The sequence below is a fragment of the Ursus arctos genome, unplaced genomic scaffold, assembly GCF_023065955.2.
Source record: "Ursus arctos isolate Adak ecotype North America unplaced genomic scaffold, UrsArc2.0 scaffold_28, whole genome shotgun sequence".
In the NCBI taxonomy this organism is placed as follows: Eukaryota; Metazoa; Chordata; class Mammalia; order Carnivora; family Ursidae; genus Ursus; species Ursus arctos.
In genome coordinates, this window is record NW_026622963.1 from 37,505,857 (window position 1) to 37,524,011 (window position 18,155).

Below are 18,155 nucleotides of genomic sequence, written 5' to 3' on the forward strand. Positions count from 1 at the left end.
ATATTTAGGGGGAGACCTGGGCTGCTGGCCTGACGAGTTTCAGCCCCCAAGCTGATCACTCAGGGGCAGCAGGCTCTGCCCAGAGGGGGTCTGAGGTGCATCTCTGTGGTGGGGACAGTCTTCCCCGTGTGCCCGTGACAGACACAGAGGCGCCTGTCACCATGCCCTCTCCCCACCCCAAGTCCCTTCCTTGGTGAGGCAGTCTCGCCCTGACCCTTCCCAGGGCAGAGGGAGAGTCTTAGAACTCAATGGATCTTCCAGAAATGTGCTCTTTGTCACACATACCTTCACTGAAGGCAAAGCCAACTCCTTGGGCCTCAGTCCCTGAGACGACGTCATTGGTGACGGAGCAGGTCCCGCAGGCCACACGGAGCTCACCTGCACCCACTGTGTAGTGGAGAGGAGCCTGGCAGCCAGCACCCTGAAACCTCTCTAGCTCACGGGCATAAGGGGGTGCAGAGGAGGAGACAGGGCCGGGTGGGGGTGCAGTTCAGTGTCCGTGGGGGCAGCCGACCCCCCAGGCCTCAGGAAGGGCAGAGCTACCGCAGTGTCAGAGGCCTAAGCACTGGAAGCCTGTGACCCTCTCACTGTCACTGCCATGGACAGATCCCGCCTGTGTCTCTCTGAGTCTCAAAGTCCCAGATGCTCCAGGCTAGGGGTCAGTGGTGAGCACACACCAGACAGCTGGTGGCCGGGGTTGGTCGTGGCTCCACAGACCCCTGGGATGGTTCTCCAGGGAGAAGGGCCACGAGCCAGGCCAACACCCAGATGGCGTGGACTAGAGAGCCGGGGAATGATGGCTCGTCTCCAGGACCATGACGACTGAGGGGGTGAGTCAGTTTTCAGTGCCCGGGAGGCCTTTCCAGCTGGGCACATGGCAGATGGTGCGAAGGCCGAGACCAGCAAGTTATTACCCTCCCTGAACACAGATGCCGCTCGAACCTCAGCCCAGCTTCCAAAAACAGATCTCCTTCGTCAGAATGTTCCCCACCTCCTCCCATTCCAAATCCACTCTACGCGTCCTGGCCAAGAGCAGCTGGCCAGGGCACGACTCTCCCGTGTCACCCACATATTCAGGACGCTCCACGGGCCCCCCCACCCCAGTCCTCTGTGACTGTTCCCGTTCCCACCCCACACTGTGCCAGCCACACCGTCCTGCTCACGGTTTCTGCTTGCCTCTATCGAGATGCAATTCACCCACCACGACGTTCCCTTTTCTTGAAGCATAAAATGCAGTGTTCGTATTCTCTGAGTTGCACCCATCACTGTATTTAATTGCGGGATATTCTCATTGCCCCCGAGAGAAATCCCACCTGTCGTCAGCAGCCGCTCCCAGCTTCCCCGTCCCCCGGCTTCTGGAAATGACTCATCTACGTGGGTCTCCACAGACTTGCCTGCTCTGGAGCTTCCTGGTAAATGGACTCATGCTTCCTCAGTGTGGCACGACCTTCCCAGCGTTCCCGCGTGTCGCAGGTGCATTGGGAACGCCTGCCTTCCCGTGGCTGGATCCTGTGTCACCATCGTGTGGCTGTACCACGTCTGGGGTGTTTCCGTTTTCCTGACCGGTACTGACAGCACTGCTTCGACTGTCCTTGCACAAGTTTTTGCGTGGCTCTGTGTTTTCCGCGCTCATAGGGGTGGAATTCCTCACCACTTGTTACTCTGAGGTTCAACATTTTTGAGGAACTGCCCAATTGTTTATCAAAGTAAATGCCCCGTTTTACTTTCCCACCCACGGTGTGAGGGCTCCGATGTCTCCACATCCTCGCGGACACTCCTCAGGGTCTCCTTCTCTCGGTAGCCGTCCTAGGGGTGTGAGCCCCCATCCCATCATCGTTTGGCTTTGCACTCCCCAGTGACCGATGATGTTAAGCATCTTTTCATGTGCTTATTTTCCTCCTGAAATATCTTTGGAGAAACCTGTTGCCCCTTCTTTCATCGGGTTGTTTGTCCTTTTATTGTTGCGTTGTGAGAGTCCCTTACATATTATGGACACAAGTTCCTTACCCAGCATAGGATTTTCGGAAAGGCCTAAAACTCCTCCAGAGGGACCCGTGGCCAGCCCGCCCCAGAGGCCTGCGTCCTCCCTCTAAACCCTGCGGCTAACCATGTTTTCTCTCATATGAAACAGAAGACGTTATCAAATCGTGCTGTTGAACGTGAGACGTGTGTATACCTTTGTAGAAAAGATGTCTCAGATGTCAGCGAATCGTAGATGCAGTGTTTGCAAGAATGTGGCGGGAAACCTCTGTGCAGTGGCCACGCCGGCCTTCCGTGCACCGTCTGGCCTGGCACAGCCACCCCCGCCCCCCGGCACAGAACCCCCGCCTGTGACGGACGGGAGGGGTCGTCACATCCCATCTTCGGCGGCCAATCATGCCTGCCTTCGGAGGGAACGACGGGGTTAAAGCAACGTCCACCTTCGAGACAGCTTTCCCGCTGCAGGTAAAAGCCTCTGGGGTGATCGTCCCCTTCACAATAATAATAATACAATAGAAGTGTCCAGAACTGCTCGGGCCCTAAGCGAACACCATTTCACTCTCAGAAGGCTGAAACCAGGGAGGGCACCCTCCAAACCGCACCTGACGTTGCTCTGGGGACGGGGTGGAGGGGGGGCGGCAAACCCTTCTCCGGTCTCCAGTCTCCGCGTCCGGAAATCCCCTCCGTATTACTTCAGTGTGGAACTGAAGTTAGCTCTGGGACAAAGAAAGGACACAATGTGGATTTCAGTAAGTCCTGAAATGCCCCCCTATTCATAGACGTTGCTCAACGCCCGTAGAGACCGGGACTATGTCAAAGTTTCCAGCAGGAGAATACGTGCTCTGAGTCGCGTTTTTAGGCGATCCCGTCAGCCACACGTTGAAGAATGGAATGAGGACCGGCCAGCCTGCAAAGAAGGAAAGGTAGAGGTGAGGGGCCATGACGGTGAGGTGACAGGAAGGAGGACAGGCCCCGGGCCAGGAGTCAGGCGTGTGGAGTGAGAGAACAGCGGGCCTCACGAGTGACTCCCACATCCGACTGAGAACCCGGTGGCACGAAGATAAGACACACGGAACGGGAGCGAGGAGGAGGGAGGTGATGGGCTGGGCCCCCAACGGTGGAGGCCGAGCTGCCCCGTGACCGGAGGGATGGGCCTGCAGGGCAGGAGAGGGGGCGTTGACCCCTAAGGAGGAAGGCACACGAACCAAGACACATACCAGAGAGGACAGAGAAGAGAGGTGGACGACGTGGGGTCAAGGGAAGAGGGAGGGCGCTATGGACCGAACGTCTGTGTCTCCCCCAAATTCATACGTTGAGGTCCTAACCCCCAATGTGGCGGGATGGGGAGGTGGGGCCTTCGGGGGTGACTCGGTTCAGATGAGGTCATGAGGGTGGGGCCCCGTGATGGGATCTGTGCCCTCATGGGAAGAGGAGGAGACACGAGAGCTTCCTCTCCCCACCGGTGACAGCACAGCGGGAAGGTGGCTGTCTGAGCAGGAAGAGGTCCTTGCTGGAGGCCGATCTTGGACTCCCAGCCTCCTTCACTGCGACAGACCAGTCCTCTTTTAGCCCCCCGTCTGTGGCATTTTGTTACAGAGCCTGAGCGGACAAGAGAGGGCATGGGGACTGAGCTGATCAGACATCAGGCGAGGAAAGACAATGCAGGGAGCGAGGAGGAACTTCTTCCAACGGGCCCATTGCGTCCAGAGTCCTTCAGAGTCATCACCTCCCTCGCTGGGCTTCGTGGAGCTTTTCGGAGCGTGGTGAACGGGAAGCCAGACGCAGCAGAGTGCGCAGCAAGTGAAGCGTGCAAATGGCACGTGTAGACGCATCCAAAGGCAGGGGCGGGGGCAGGGGTCGCTGGGGACGCGTCCGGAGAGCTGGCAGCACCCTGCCTTGTGCTCTGTCTTCTTGGCTGTCCACAGCTCATGCTTGGCTCTTATACCGATCTGATTGTGTGTCTGCCTCCCCGGCGGGCCCCGGTCGGCCTCCTGCGTGTGGGCCCAGTGCTGCCTCACACAAGAGCTGCCCAACGAGAGCTGTGAGGCTAGTGTCTGCTTTTCTGAATGGCAGAGAGTGCTTGGGCCCGAGCACCCGTGCCCACTCCCCAGGGCAGGACGTGGGTTGTGCGACGTGCTCCCACGGCATTTGCGAGGAGACAGCTGCGTTCCTCCACTTGAACGGGAAGCGTGCTCAGCTGGCTCCGCGGTGGGGGGGAGTTCATCCCGCTTTCTGCCGTACGGCCCGGGGCCCCCGACGATGAGCTCCCTGGAGCCCCAGGATGTACAGGACGCGGGGCAAGTGGGGGCAGGAGCTCAGCGGGAGCAGAAAGGGGCTTGCGTCTTGCTTGGTGTCACCCGGGCCCAGCGGCCCCAGCGGCCCTCCTGCTCTTTCCTACGACATTCCCGGGATGCACTTGCCTCCCTACCGGTCACGGTGGTGGGCCCCGAGGTCCTGCTCCACTGGCCCAGAACCTCCGTGGGAATGGCACCAGGTCCCACCGGCGACCTTCACGGTCTCCAGGGCAGGAATGACCATGACACAACGCCACATTATTCTCCTTGGCAGCCTGCAGGACGGAGGAAGACGCACGAGTCTGGGAGTGAGACAGACTTGACTCAGCCCTGACTCTGAGCTCAGAGCACACCCAGATGGCATTGTCAACGGAAGATTGGGTCCCGGTGGATTGGAAGGACGTGGATCCATGGGGTCCATGGTGTATCGGTGCTGCCTACCCCTCCCCAGTCCCCACGGCAGCCCTGCCAGCCTGCAGGCCCACACACACCTTCGTGTCAGCCGGTCACCGACATGAGATGGCGTCACCAGGAGACTGGAGGAGGGTGAAGACTCCTACTTCGTAAATCTTGGACCACGTGACTGTTTACCTAATAAAAATATAAGTCAAAGCAAATAGGTTGTGAGGGCAAGAAGTCCGGTAACGGTGCATTTTTTAAGGGAAAACAAAGGCAAATGAGGCAAAATGTCTGTGTTCATGAAACAAGTGGCAGGTACACGGGCGTCTGTGACAGTAAGCTCTGTACTTGCCCAAGGTTTTTTTAAGTGTTCTGAGGCGGAAGCCAGAGGAGGCAGCGGTGGCCAATGGCAAGGAGGGGGGATGAGGACAGCCCTGGTGGCTGGTTGCAGTCGGGGCATCAGGGAGGCCTGAGTCCAGGCCGTAGACCGGCTGCGGTGTAGACCATAGAAATCTGCCTTTGGTACAAGGATTGGGATGAGGAACCTGGGAAAAGTGGGCTTGGAAGGGTGAAACTGTGGTTTATGGAGCCACATAATCCCCAAACCTTGCTGTCCCAAGAGCAAACCTCAGACAAACACCTCTCGGCGATAACATGCCTTCTCTGCCCTTCCGAACCTCTGACCTCTCCTCTGCCTCCCTCACTCTTGGAGAATACACTGGTCTCATTCTTCACAGAAAAGACAGAAACCACCAGACGGCACCCTCCCCCACCTCCTTGGCATTCACAAAGTCACCTTTATCCGCAGCCAGGCTGCACCTTTCCACTTGATACGATAGGGGAGCACCTGCCTCCCAGTAGAGGTCAGCCCTCCTCCTGGACCCCACTCTCAGCCTTCTCAGGGCTCTAGAGTCAGCCATTATTCACATCAGCCTCTCCCCCTCTGCTGGATCTGTCCTATCAGCATCCAAACTGCTCAAGTCATTCCCCTCTGGAAAAAAACCAAAAGCAACAACAAAGTCAAGCAACAACAAAAAGCACTTTTCCTGACCCACATGCTCCCCCACCTTCTTCTCTCCTTACAAGTTGTTTGACCTTAGTCTCCCCAGCTCATCTCCTCCTGCCTGCTCCTCGGCCAGTTCTGAGTTCTGAGTCTGAGTTCCCTCCCTGCCCTCCACCACAGCTGCTCTCATGAAGGTTACCCTGATCCTTGACACTGCTAAGTCCCAGGTTTGTTTTTCAGCCCTCATGGACATGGTTTTCTCAGCCTTCAATGTTGGCCACCACACCTTCCTTCTGCAAGGAGCCTCCTTTGGTCTGGAAGCCACTTTTTCGCAGGGGCCCCCTCACACCTTCTGTGACTCCACTCCCATCTCTTTGGCCGCCATGTTCCTCTTCCCAGTATGTAAATGCTGGTATCCCCAGGACAGGTCCTCCGTCCTCCCAGTCTCCGCTTTCTCCCAGGCAGTCCCAGCTGGTGCATGGCTTCCACTACCCACACGTTCCCCCGATTTCCTCTTCTCTTCTGAGCTGGATTCCACGTATCTAACTTTATCTGTAAAATCTCCACTGGAACACCCTCAGACATCTCAGACTTGACATATTAAGCCTGAACCGATGATCTAGTGTCCCCCCAAATCTGCTTCTCAGCTCAGCAAGTGCCCCGTCCTCCAGCCCCTGCCGCACCCTTGCCCAGTGGCTCAAGCTAACATCCTGAGCGCTGTCCTGGACAGGCCTTGCTCTCAAGACCCTAGAACTAGCTTACTGCTGGGTCCTGTTGGCTCTACTCAGACGAATCTGGAAGTCCTCCCTCTGTCACCCGTCTCCACCACCGCCCTGATCAGGACCATCATCTTGTGCCTTCAGATGGACACTGCATTCACCTCATGGCCTTCTTCCCAAGCTACCTTAAAGATGCAAATCTGACCAAGTCCTTCCCCCTAAGAACCATTCTCAGGCCATCCATCGCTCTTAGAATGAGGGCAAAATCCTTATGGAGGCCTCCAAGGTCATTCACATTTGACCTCTGCTCACCATTCTGGCCTCATTTTCCGCTATGCCCTCCCTCCCCCCGGCTCTCTTTCAGTTCCTCCTCTACAATGAATTCCGTATTACTTCAGGGCCTTTGCACGTATGGCCGTCTTGGTCTGCTTTCCATTCTCCTGACTTCCACACCCCTGCTTCTGCCATAAACCTCGCATGAGTGTCACCTCTTCCAGGGAGCCTCCCCACTGCCCAGATTCACTCTGTTCTCCTATTACATTCCCTCACTGTGCTCTGCCCTCGCCTGTCATGACACTTAACACAATTGTAACCGGAGACTGTGTAAATGTTCCTTCAATGTCACTCTAACCCACTGGATTGTAAATTCCATGAGAGCAGGGACCACGTTTCTCTTATTCACTGACTCCACAATGGAAACTCAGTGGATCCTTGTTCTGTGAGCGCAGGGAGGGTGTCATATTTTGTGCGGATAGGGAGGACAAAAGAGAAAATGAGATAAATATGTGTCATCCTTCGTAGCCTGGTGGAAAATGTGGAATTCCCAGGCACGGGATGACGGAAGAGCAGATACAAGCAATCAGGGCCCCCTCACTCTTCCATGGCTCGAGATGGCACAGCACTACCCCGCACTCTGAGCAGCCCAGCTCTCTTGAAGCAGGCTGTCCCAAGGGACATTAGCAAGGCGGTGGGGATCACAGTGAAGGATACCTGGGCTCTCACCCTGCCACTGTCTAACTAACCCCTTTCAATGACAAATTCATCAGCCTTAGGGTAGAAGACAAGAACAGATCGCAGACGGAGATTGAGTGACCTGAGATTTCATTTCAGTCTCTCTCCCTTCCTGTCCCAGGTCCAAAGCTTTTTAAAAGTCTTATCTCCCAGCTTTGCCTCTCTTCCCTCTGGCGGTGCCTTCACGGGGACATAGCTTGCTGGAATTAGAACTGCATCCATCTGGTGGACAATGCTGAGGTTTGGAGCTGCAGCGAGAGGAGCTGGGGAGACGCCAGCAGGGCTGGAGCTGTGCCCTCGTACCCAGCCCTCAGGGAAGACAGGTGCACAAGGAGTGAACAAATGGTCCTTCTCAGAGCAGGGGTTCCTTATGGTTCTCCAGGGGACCATGGGGTTCTGAGCTGGCAGGGCATTCAGGGAAACATCTGCCCTGACCCACTGGGAGGAGAGTCAGGAACCACAGAGCAAGGATCAGCACCAAGGATCCCCGAGAGCGCTGTGAGTTCCAGAAACTACCATTCCTCCCACCCCCCGCCATTTGTCACTGTCTTCTGCTTGCCCGGAGGATCAGAGGAAGCCCCTTAAAAACAGGCTTGTCTCTGAAGGGAAGCTGGAAGATGGGTCCCACCCCAAAAGAGAGTCCAAGAGAGCAGGCTGAGGTGGGGGGCCAAGTTCCCAAAGGAGAAGGAGTGACTCCAGACTCCGACAAGAACGGAACAGAGGGTCCACACTGGACCAGGGCTCTACAGCACCACGGCTCCTGTGGGGCGTCACCAACTTGAGCCCGACCTTCCCGGTAGCAGGTCCATCTGAACAGCACCTCTCAGCAGACCCCACTTTATGCACCGTCCCCCACTCTGGGCTGACAGAGGAGGTGAGGGGCCCAGTGAAGGGGCACCCCTGTGCTGAATGATGTGCAGTCCAGGGAGTTCAGCCCCCACAGGGCTGACGGTGCTCAGCTCACCCGGGGCCAGCCGAAGCGCAGATGCCGGGCCCCACAGCCCAGAGAGTCAGGCTCAGCCGGGGACCACGAGCTCTGGTGTACTCGGCCACACAGCGACGACTTCAATTTCAGGAGTGTGACCACGTGCCAGGGGAGGGGACTGGACGTGGCAGAAACTGCACCAAAGACTCGGTGACTTGGTTTCTAGTTCTGGGATTTTGGCCTGACGTTGTGGGACTCTGGACCCGCTGTTTAGCCTCTCTGTCCTCAGTTTCCCTGTCTGCATCATTTCCTACCTGCTCTGCGTGGCCTGTAAGTGGACCTGTGAGTACGGAAGCCGTATGAGAACAGGCTCTGACACCCCGAGCTGGTCCAGCTGGCAGACCCCATCTCCTTCCCTTGAGCCTCTTCTTCTAGGACTAGATCATCTATCAGCCTTCCCCAAAATGCAAAGAGGAGGGACGGGCTGTCACTGAAGTCTGCCCTCCCCCATCCCGCTGCCTTCCCAGCTCCTTGAGAGCACAAATCAGCCGGAGGTCCTGGCGCTGAGGTGCGGGGTGAGCAGAGGGCAAGGCTAAGCTGACCCACAGCCGTGCTGTGTCATCCGGCAGAGGCAGGGAGCCCAGAGCGCAAGCATCAGCCGCACCACGATGCAGACAGCAGCCAACAGCTGCGGATTTTCCAAAAAGCTTTCCCTCAAAAGCTGCCTCCCCGGCCCATCCAGGGACAGAACGTGGAATGCTGGAGCAGAGAGGGAGCTCAGAGCACCCCATGCCCTGACCCGGTGGAGAAGAGGAGGCCTGGAAGAGAGCGGGGGTAGCCCAAGGTCGCGTGCAGAACCCTGCCCAGTGTGTTCCGTCCAGCCTCCTTCCTGAGCCGGCACCTGAGGGCTTTTCAGACGGTCTCTGGGGGTCAACTCGTCCTGGGTCTACGAGGCAATGAGCCGGGCCCTGGGCTGGGACGTGGCCAAACAGGTAGAAGCTCACAGCTGTGCTCTCACCGGCTCCCGGGAGCCAGGCCCCGCGCCCAGCACACCCAGCACACGCAGCAGACCCAGCACACGTAGCAGACCCAGCACACGCAGCACACGCTGCGGAGGCAGCACACCCGGCACACGCAGCACACGCGGCACACGCAGCACACGCGGCACACCCAGCACACGCGGCACACCCAGCACATGCGGCACACCCAGCACACTCGGCACACGCAGCACACGCGGCACACTCAGCTCACGCAGCACACTCAGCACACGTAGCACACGCGGCACACCCAGCACATGCGGCACATGCGGCACACCCGGCACACGTAGCACATGCCTTGGAGGCAGCACACCCAGCACACGCAACACACACAGCACACGCAGCACACACAGCACACACAGCAGACCCAGCACACCCAGCACACGCAGCACACGCTGCGGAGGCAGCACACCCAGCACACGCAGCACACGCAGCACACGCAGCACACCCAGCACACGCAGCACACACAGCACACGCAGCAGACCCAGCACACCCAGCACACGCAGCACACGCTGCGGAGGCAGCACACCCAGCACACGCTGCACACGCAGCACACGCAGCACACCCAGCACACGCAGCACACACAGCACACGCAGCAGACCCAGCACACCCAGCACACGCAGCACACGCTGCGGAGGCAGCACACCCAGCACACGCTGCACACGCAGCACACGCAGCACACCCAGCACACGCAGCACACACAGCACACACAGCAGACCCAGCACACCCAGCACACGCAGCACACGCTGCGGAGGCAGCACACCCAGCACACGCTGCACACGCAGCACACGCAGCACACCCAGCACACTCAGCACACGCAGCACACCCGGCACATGCAGCACACCCGGCACACGCAGCACACGCTGCACACGCGGCACACGCAGCACACCCAGCACACCCGGCACACGCAGCACACGCTGCACACGCGGCACACGCAGCACACCCAGCACACTCAGCACACGCAGCACACCCGGCACATGCAGCACACCCGGCACACACAGCACACGCTGCACACGCGGCACACGCAGCACATGCCGCGGAGGCAGCACACCCAGCACACACAGCACACGCCGCGGAGGCAGCACACCCAGCACACGTGGCACACCCGGCACACGCGCACACCCGGCACACGCAGCAGACCCGGCACACGCAGCACACACGGCACACGCAGCACACGCCATGGAGGCAGCACACCCAGCACACCCAGCACACGCAACACACAGCACACGCAGCACACACAGCACATGCAGCAGACCCAGCACACCCAGCACACGCAGCACACGCAGCACACCCAGCAGACCCAGCACACGCAGCACATGCCTTGGAGGCAGCACACCCAGCACACGCAACACACCCAGCACATGCAACACACACAGCACACGCAGCACACACAGCACACGCAGCACATGCCTTGGAGGCAGCACACCCAGCACACGCAACACACACAGCACACGCAGCACACACAGCACACGCAGCACACGCAGCACACACAGCACACGCAGCACACGCTGCGGAGGCAGCACACCCAGCACACGCAGCACACGCAGCACACGCAGCACACCCAGCACACGCAGCACACACAGCACACGCAGCAGACCCAGCACACCCAGCACACGCAGCACACGCTGCGGAGGCAGCACACCCAGCACACGCAGCACACCCGGCACATGCAGCACACCCGGCACACACAGCACACGCTGCACACGCGGCACACGCAGCACATGCCGCGGAGGCAGCACACCCAGCACACACAGCACACGCCGCGGAGGCAGCACACCCAGCACACACAGCACACCCAGCACACGCAGCACACGCAGCACACCCAGCACACGTGGCACACCCGGCACACGCGGCACACCCGGCACACCCGGCACACGCAGCAGACCCGGCACACGCAGCACACACGGCACACGCAGCACACGCCATGGAGGCAGCACACCCAGCACACGCAGCACACCCAGCACACCCAGCACACGCAACACACAGCACACGCAGCACACACAGCACATGCAGCAGACCCAGCACACCCAGCAGACCCAGCACACGCAGCACATGCCTTGGAGGCAGCACACCCAGCACACGCAACACACCCAGCACATGCAACACACACAGCACACGCAGCACACACAGCACACGCAGCACATGCCTTGGAGGCAGCACACCCAGCACACGCAACACACACAGCACACGCAGCACACACAGCACACGCAGCACACGCAGCACACACAGCACACGCAGCACACGCTGCGGAGGCAGCACACCCAGCACACGCAGCACACGCCATGGAGGCAGCACACCCAGCACACGCAGCACACGCAGCACACGCCGCGGAGGCAGCACACCCGGCACACGCAGCACACGCAGCACACGCCGCGGAGGCAGCAGGCTCCCTACACCAGGCAGCCCATGAGCAGCTGTGTCCTCAACTTGGGCCCATCGTGAAAGACACAGGAGCAACCCAACAAGGCCCTGCCCGCGTGGACGGGCACTCCAGCGGAGAGAGACCACTGACATCCCAGTAAGTGTGCACTCCGGCCGTGCAGGTGAATACCGCACACACGCAAAGCAAGGCAGCTGAGACTGAGTCAAAGGGACGGAAGTTCTCTTTTGCACAGAATGATCACGAAGTTACCTGAGGTTTGAGCCACGGAAGGAGAGACGGAGAGCTAATCTTGTCCATCTCTGGGGGAAGAGCAGTCCTGGTAGAAAGGGCAGAAAGCGCAAAGCCCCGGGGGCAAGAACGACAGGGGATGTCTGGGCTGGAGAAGTGTGGGGGGTGGGGGGCAGAAAGGAGGCCAGCGAGGGACCAGTGGATCTCCCTGCGCTTGTCAGTCATCAAAAGACCTTGGATTTCACTCTGAGCGAAATGGAAAACCACGGGAGATTTCTGCGCAAAGCAGTAGTAGGTTTTAAAGGGACAGCTCTGGCCGCTGTTTGGAGGAGTGGTCGAAATGTTCATTCGTGTATTTTATAGATGGGGGCAGGGTCATTAAGTAGCAATTGTAAATGGAGAGTCTGAGAAAGAGCCTTAAAAATGACTGCAGGTGGTGGGAGGGTGGGGGCACCTGGGTGGCTCAGTGGGTTAAGTGTCTGACTCCTGACTTCGGCTCAGGCCATGATCTCAGGGTCCTGGGATCAAGCCCCGCATCGGGCTCCATGCTGAGCAGGGAGTCTGCTTGAGATTCTCTCTCTCCCTCTGCCTCTGCTGCTCCCTCTCCCCCCGACTGGCGCACGCTCTCACTCTTAAAAAAATAAATAGGTAAAAATTTTAAACAATACGGCAGGCTCGAGATGGAGTTGGCAGCTGCTGCCGACACCTCCCTACACCCGGCAGAGCTGGCCTCTCTGGATGTGCTCCCCTGGGGGCTCAAGAGGAGAGGCCATGGCAGACTTCACCCATGAACCTGCCTTGGAGACTGACCAGCTCGACCTTCCCTAGCCTGTGGCAGAGCTCAAACACTGGCCACTGTCCAGGACATGGCCTCCCCGGCACAGTGCTGGAAACATTACAGGTGATTTCAAGCCACCGATGGCTTAAGAACGGACTTGCAAATGCCTGAAAATTTTAAATTGGCTCTTGTAAACCAGGGCCCTCTGCCCTCTTGCGGAATATTGCCTCAGACAGAGAACGTACAGCATTTAGCCATAATCTATCCCATGCTGGGGCAGGGCCAGAGGCTCCGGAAATATTTTTCCCCAACTGTCCCCTTGCGAATTTCACCACCGAAATAAAGGAATCCCTAGACCATCAGCAGGAATTGGGGTCAGGAAGCTACACGCTGGCCTTGTGATGCGGTCAGAGATGCATGTCGCTGCTGATGGAGGCATTGACACCATCAATGAGCTGGGAGCCCGTGGGGACAGATTCTGGGCCCCCGATGGCATTGCTGGGGCACCAGCTGGTGCCAATGGTAACACCTCCGAGCAGGGAAGACGCAACAGACACGGTAGTGTTGGTGCACCCTCCTTTCTGTCCCCATCACAGAGAAAGCCGGTGCCCCCGCTGGCGGGCTCCAGGGCTCAACACCCACCCAGATCAGGTGCATGCGACTGACACCTGACTAATTCTGTGGAGATCAACCTGTTTTGCAGTTTCAAAGTGAGAGAGGAAGTTCCACCGCTAAAAGCTCAGACAGCAATCGGACCCGCTCTTTAAGGGGCCCTGCACTTGCTGTGCTCCCAGCAGACACCGAGTAGGAGCAGGTGGGCAACGTCTTCTTTTCAAGGGTTAACAGTAGGGCTGAGCCCCCCCCCCCCCCCGTGAGACCCTCTGCTACATGCTTCCATTTTGTGCTGTGCTGGCCTCTGCCACAGCCCTGCGAGAACGGTCATCTGTGTCTTGATGGGAAGACCCGGCCCATCTGTGACCCGGCCGTGGTTCCGTATCTAGTGGGTGGCAGAGTAAGAACCTGAACTCAGGGCTTGTCTGACTCCAAGCTTGTCTGACTCCAAGCCCAGCATTCCTTCCCGTGCTCCCCAACGGCCCCCAGTGGCCACTTAGCCCCCTGCTGGCATCGCACAGTCCTAACGCAAGGACCACTGGCATCAAGACGGGTGCAGTTGTCTGCTGAATATTCCCATGTCTTCTTCCTTGGATGGAGACGTGTCAGAACACGGCACCACTGCCCATGCCATCCAGCAGCTGGGGTGGTCAAGGCTGTGTTCCGCTACGACCCATCCCCTCGCCACCATGTGCTGGCTGTGGGGGGCCGTGTTGCTGGTCTGGGGGAGCTGCAGGCTTCCTCCCCACCGACCCCAGGCTCGGCCGTGTGACTTTGTCTGGCAGCAGCTTTAAGAGGCAGCCCAAGGCTTGCTGTCCTCGCTGTCCCTCTAACACTAGGACCAAAATGCTCCGTATAGAAACTGCTTCTTCAGCCTGGGTCCCCAGTGGGATTCCCGACCTGGAGCCGAGCCACAGCCCATCGCGATGGATGCACAGCACTGATATTTGTACCCAGCTGAATTAATGATGCCCTGACTTGGAAATTTTAAAACTAAGTACCAAGAAAATGAATGTGTTTGGGTGACCGAAGCTGTTACATAAGGCTCGGGAGGCTGCCATGTTTCTGTGGAGTGAGGAGGAGAGGAAGCCGGCGTTGAATTAAAGAGGAGAGGGGAACAGATGCCCAGAGAAGAGCAGAGGCAGGGAGGCGAGAGAGAGGCCTCGGATCCAGTGTTCCCAGCAGCTCTGTAGGCTTGATCGCAGCTCGGGCCCTACCCGGCCCTGGTCCTGCTCTGCTTGGATTCTCTAACCCTCCCAGGGAATATGCCTTATTTCTCAAGCCAGCTTCGCTTGGATTTCTGCCCTCGGAAACGAAAACCCTAACTTACACCGGAGAGGCCTGAGGTCCAGGGCACCGTCCTCCACGCTCAGCTAGGGGGCAGGCAGGAGGTGCTGGAGGGATGCCTGGGATTTACCTGAGTGGAGAACGGAGTCCTCAGGCAGGGCTCTGAGCGCCCAGAATTCAGAGGGAGAGACAACAAGCTGGGGAAAAGCCTGAAGGACTGAATCGTCAAATGGGAAGACTTTGTTTTCTGGGTTTTTCCCCCTGGATATTTCAATGATACATGTTCATAATTTTAAAACCTGAGTCATTTGGAAAAGTATCAAGAAGAAACTAAAAAACCACCTGAACTCCCATCAGTCAGAAAAAAGCCTGTTAATATGTTAGTGACTATTCATCCAGACTTATCTTTATGCCTGTATGCAGCCAGATACAAGTATTTTCGATTTTACATAAATGAGATCACGCTGTAGCTGGTACAACAAAGTTCCATAAACTGGGGGGTTTATAAACAACAGAAACGGATTTCTCACTGTTCCGGAGGCTGGAAGGTCCGAGACCAACGTGCCGGCAGATTCTGTGTCCGGTGAAGGCCTGCTTCCAGCTCACAGACGCGTGCTCACGTGGCGGGAGGGTGACACAGCTCTCTGGGGTCCCTTTCCTACGGGCACTAATGCCATTCGGGAGGCCCCCCCTCATGACCTGATCCCCGCTGAGGCCTCACCTTTTAGTACCCTCGCATGATGGATTAGGGTTCAGCATAGGAATGTTGGGGGATACAGACATTCAGTCTGTAGCAATGTTTTTGGACACTTCCCTTTTCACTTCACACCATGTCATGGTCGTTTTCGGTGCCAACACCTACAGAGCTGTGTTGTCATTTCTAGGGACGGTATATTCTTCCATCCTATGGATGGAGTCACTGTCCATCCCGGAGCTGCCATTAAGTACACAACAGAGCTCCGGAGCCGGTGCTGCGGTCCCTGACCTGCTCCGTTTAAGTCCCCATGCCCCACGTCCCAGCCTGGGACCTTGGGGAAGTTGCCTCCCCTCTCTGTCCCGTCTTCCCTCCTGTAAGATGCCGATGCTGGCCGTACCTTCCCACTCAGGGGAGGTGGGGCGTGGGCCATGGGCCGGGTCTCTTTTACTCTGTTCTGTTTTTGAGGATAAACAGGTACACAGGCGGTGCTTAGAACACTGCCTGAATCACAGTCAAGTCTCAGCACGTTATTACTATTTAATGAACCTCTCCCCTACGCGCAGACATTTAGGTGGTTACCAGCTTTGCGCGATCATGTATTTTTACCCGAAGTAACAAGCATGGACTTTATGCATTTTGTTCACTTGTAAAGTTATCTCTTCCGATAAACTCTTAAAAGCGGATTTGTTTGGTTTACTGCTAAGCACATAAAGTACTCGGTTACATATTTGTTTTCAAACCGCTTTCTGGAAACATTGTGCTAATTGACATTTTCGTCAACAGTGAGAGAGAGCGCCTATTTTCCCCAAGCCCCACAGCAGCACCGAACTTTGTCAATATCTTAAAATTCACAGTCTAGGAGGTAAAAAGCCCAGCTTTCTGAGTTTCTCATTGACAGCAAGATGGCTGCTTTGTTCTGTTTTCTGGACATCAGCATGTCTTCTCTTCTGCATTGCCTGCTCACCTCTGTTATTCCTTGTTCTACTGGGATGGTCATCCTTTGTAATGATTGTAAGAGATCTTTGTGAATTTTCTACCTTCAAATGTTTCTGTAATATTAGGGGTACCAGATAGAATACAGGACATCGGGTTAAACCTGATTCTCAGATGAACAGTGAATGGGGCAGAGCTACACTAAATTATTATTTGTTGTCTACCTGAAATTCAAATTTAACTGGGTGCCTGTATTTTCATTGGCTGAACTTAGCAATCCCATGTCATACATACAGCCACTATTTTTTTGCAGGTTGTCACTTCTTAACTCTGCTTATGTTTTTCTTTAAATAAAGACATTTGTTGGTATATTTTATAATCCTGTCCATTAGTCTTTCCCTTTATGGTTCTGTGACATATTTAGAAAGGTTCTCACAATCCTGGCTTTGCAACAAATACTCCCCTATATATTCACCTTGTTATGTTTTGGCTTCACTTCTTTGCATTCACTATTCGATGGATTTTGGAATTTATTTTGCTCTAGAGAACTAGGTAGAAAATCAGCCCCTGCTAATTACTATTTAGTTATGCCAATACTGTTTTTTTTAAAAATGCAACTGTTCTATCCACTTGAAGTGCCACCTTAAACACCAGCATTTCTTGCGTGCTTCTGATTTCGGTCTCTTCGCGGTTCTGCACTGAAGTCAGCTCCGGGCCGGGAACATTGGGTTGCAATTACCGCTGCTTTATGTGACGGCGGGTTAGCACAGACGCCTGGCTCTGGAGGCACAATGCCTACATCAGACCCCTGACCCTCCCCTGCTAGCTGGGGTGACTTTACCTGTGATATTTACCCTCGGGGCCTGCATTTCCTTACCTGAAGGCCACGGCAAGACGGGGATCCTCGGATCCGCATCATAGGGCCGTGAGGCTTTCGTGCGTGTGGAGCGCTTCCGTCAACAGTAAGCCCGGAGCCGCTGTTTAAGTTATTCATTCATGCAGGCGCGTTCCTTCATGACCTCACCCAGCACGGCTGGTTTCCCTCACACTCTTCTTTACCATCCTTTCCCTTGACTGTTCTCTCTGTATACCGCCACATGAGACCCAGAATCATTACCTCAAGTTGAAAGGAACATTCTGCTTGGATTTTGAAGGAGATTGTGTTGAATTTACCAAGACCACGTGATAGGGTTACAACGTTCACTTCTTCTTGTGCAAGAGTAAGGATTGTGTCCTAATAGATTCAAGTGTTCTTTAGTCCCCCAGTAAAGAGCAGGTGTTTTTCCCTTCTTACACAGTAGACCACATTCTCTTACACGTTTACATTCCCAGACATTTATGGTTTTGCTGTTAGTGACGGTGGGATTCTCCGTTTCCATATCCAACCAGTTAGTAAGCGCCCAAGAATACTGCTGATCTGGTGTGTTCGTTTGACAGCCGGCCAGTTCATTGAAAAGGCTACTATTTCCATCTGCAGTTCGGATTTTCCAGCTAGACCATCCCATGCACTGCAAATAGCAATCGTTTTCCCTGTTTTCCAATTTTAAGAATGGAAAAAAAAATCTTTGGTTTTGGCTTTACAAAGGTGCCACCTGAGGTTTTCACACAATTTTTCCGGCAAACCGGCCGGGTCTCGCTCCCAACTTTGATGGAAACGTTCGTCTGGCTATTAAGCATAATGCAGGCGGACGCTGCGAGAGGCCCCCGCGTCCCCGCCAAGCGAACCTCTGAAGGCAGCGCGCTGGAGGAGCTGTCAGAAGCTCCCGGCTCCGCGGGCACCTGCCAGGGACCCGCCCCCCCCCCCCCCCCCCCGCCAGGAGCCCTCCACCCCCTCCTGGCGCCCCCTCCCCGCCGCCCGCCACGCCCTCC

At 56.5% G+C, this 18,155-nt stretch overlaps 1 long non-coding RNA gene across 1 annotated transcript; it reads right to left on the bottom strand.

Annotated features, from left to right (window-relative positions):
- Nucleotides 1-1,335: 1,335 nt before the first annotated feature.
- LOC123001663 (uncharacterized) lies at nucleotides 1,336-17,575 on the bottom strand. Its single transcript, XR_006410772.2, has 3 exons — nucleotides 17,164-17,575; nucleotides 4,766-4,865; nucleotides 1,336-2,887 (listed from the first exon to the last, which is right to left on the bottom strand). It is a non-coding gene; the product is annotated as an uncharacterized LOC123001663 (long non-coding RNA).
- Between the last annotated feature and the right edge of the window lie 580 nt (nucleotides 17,576-18,155).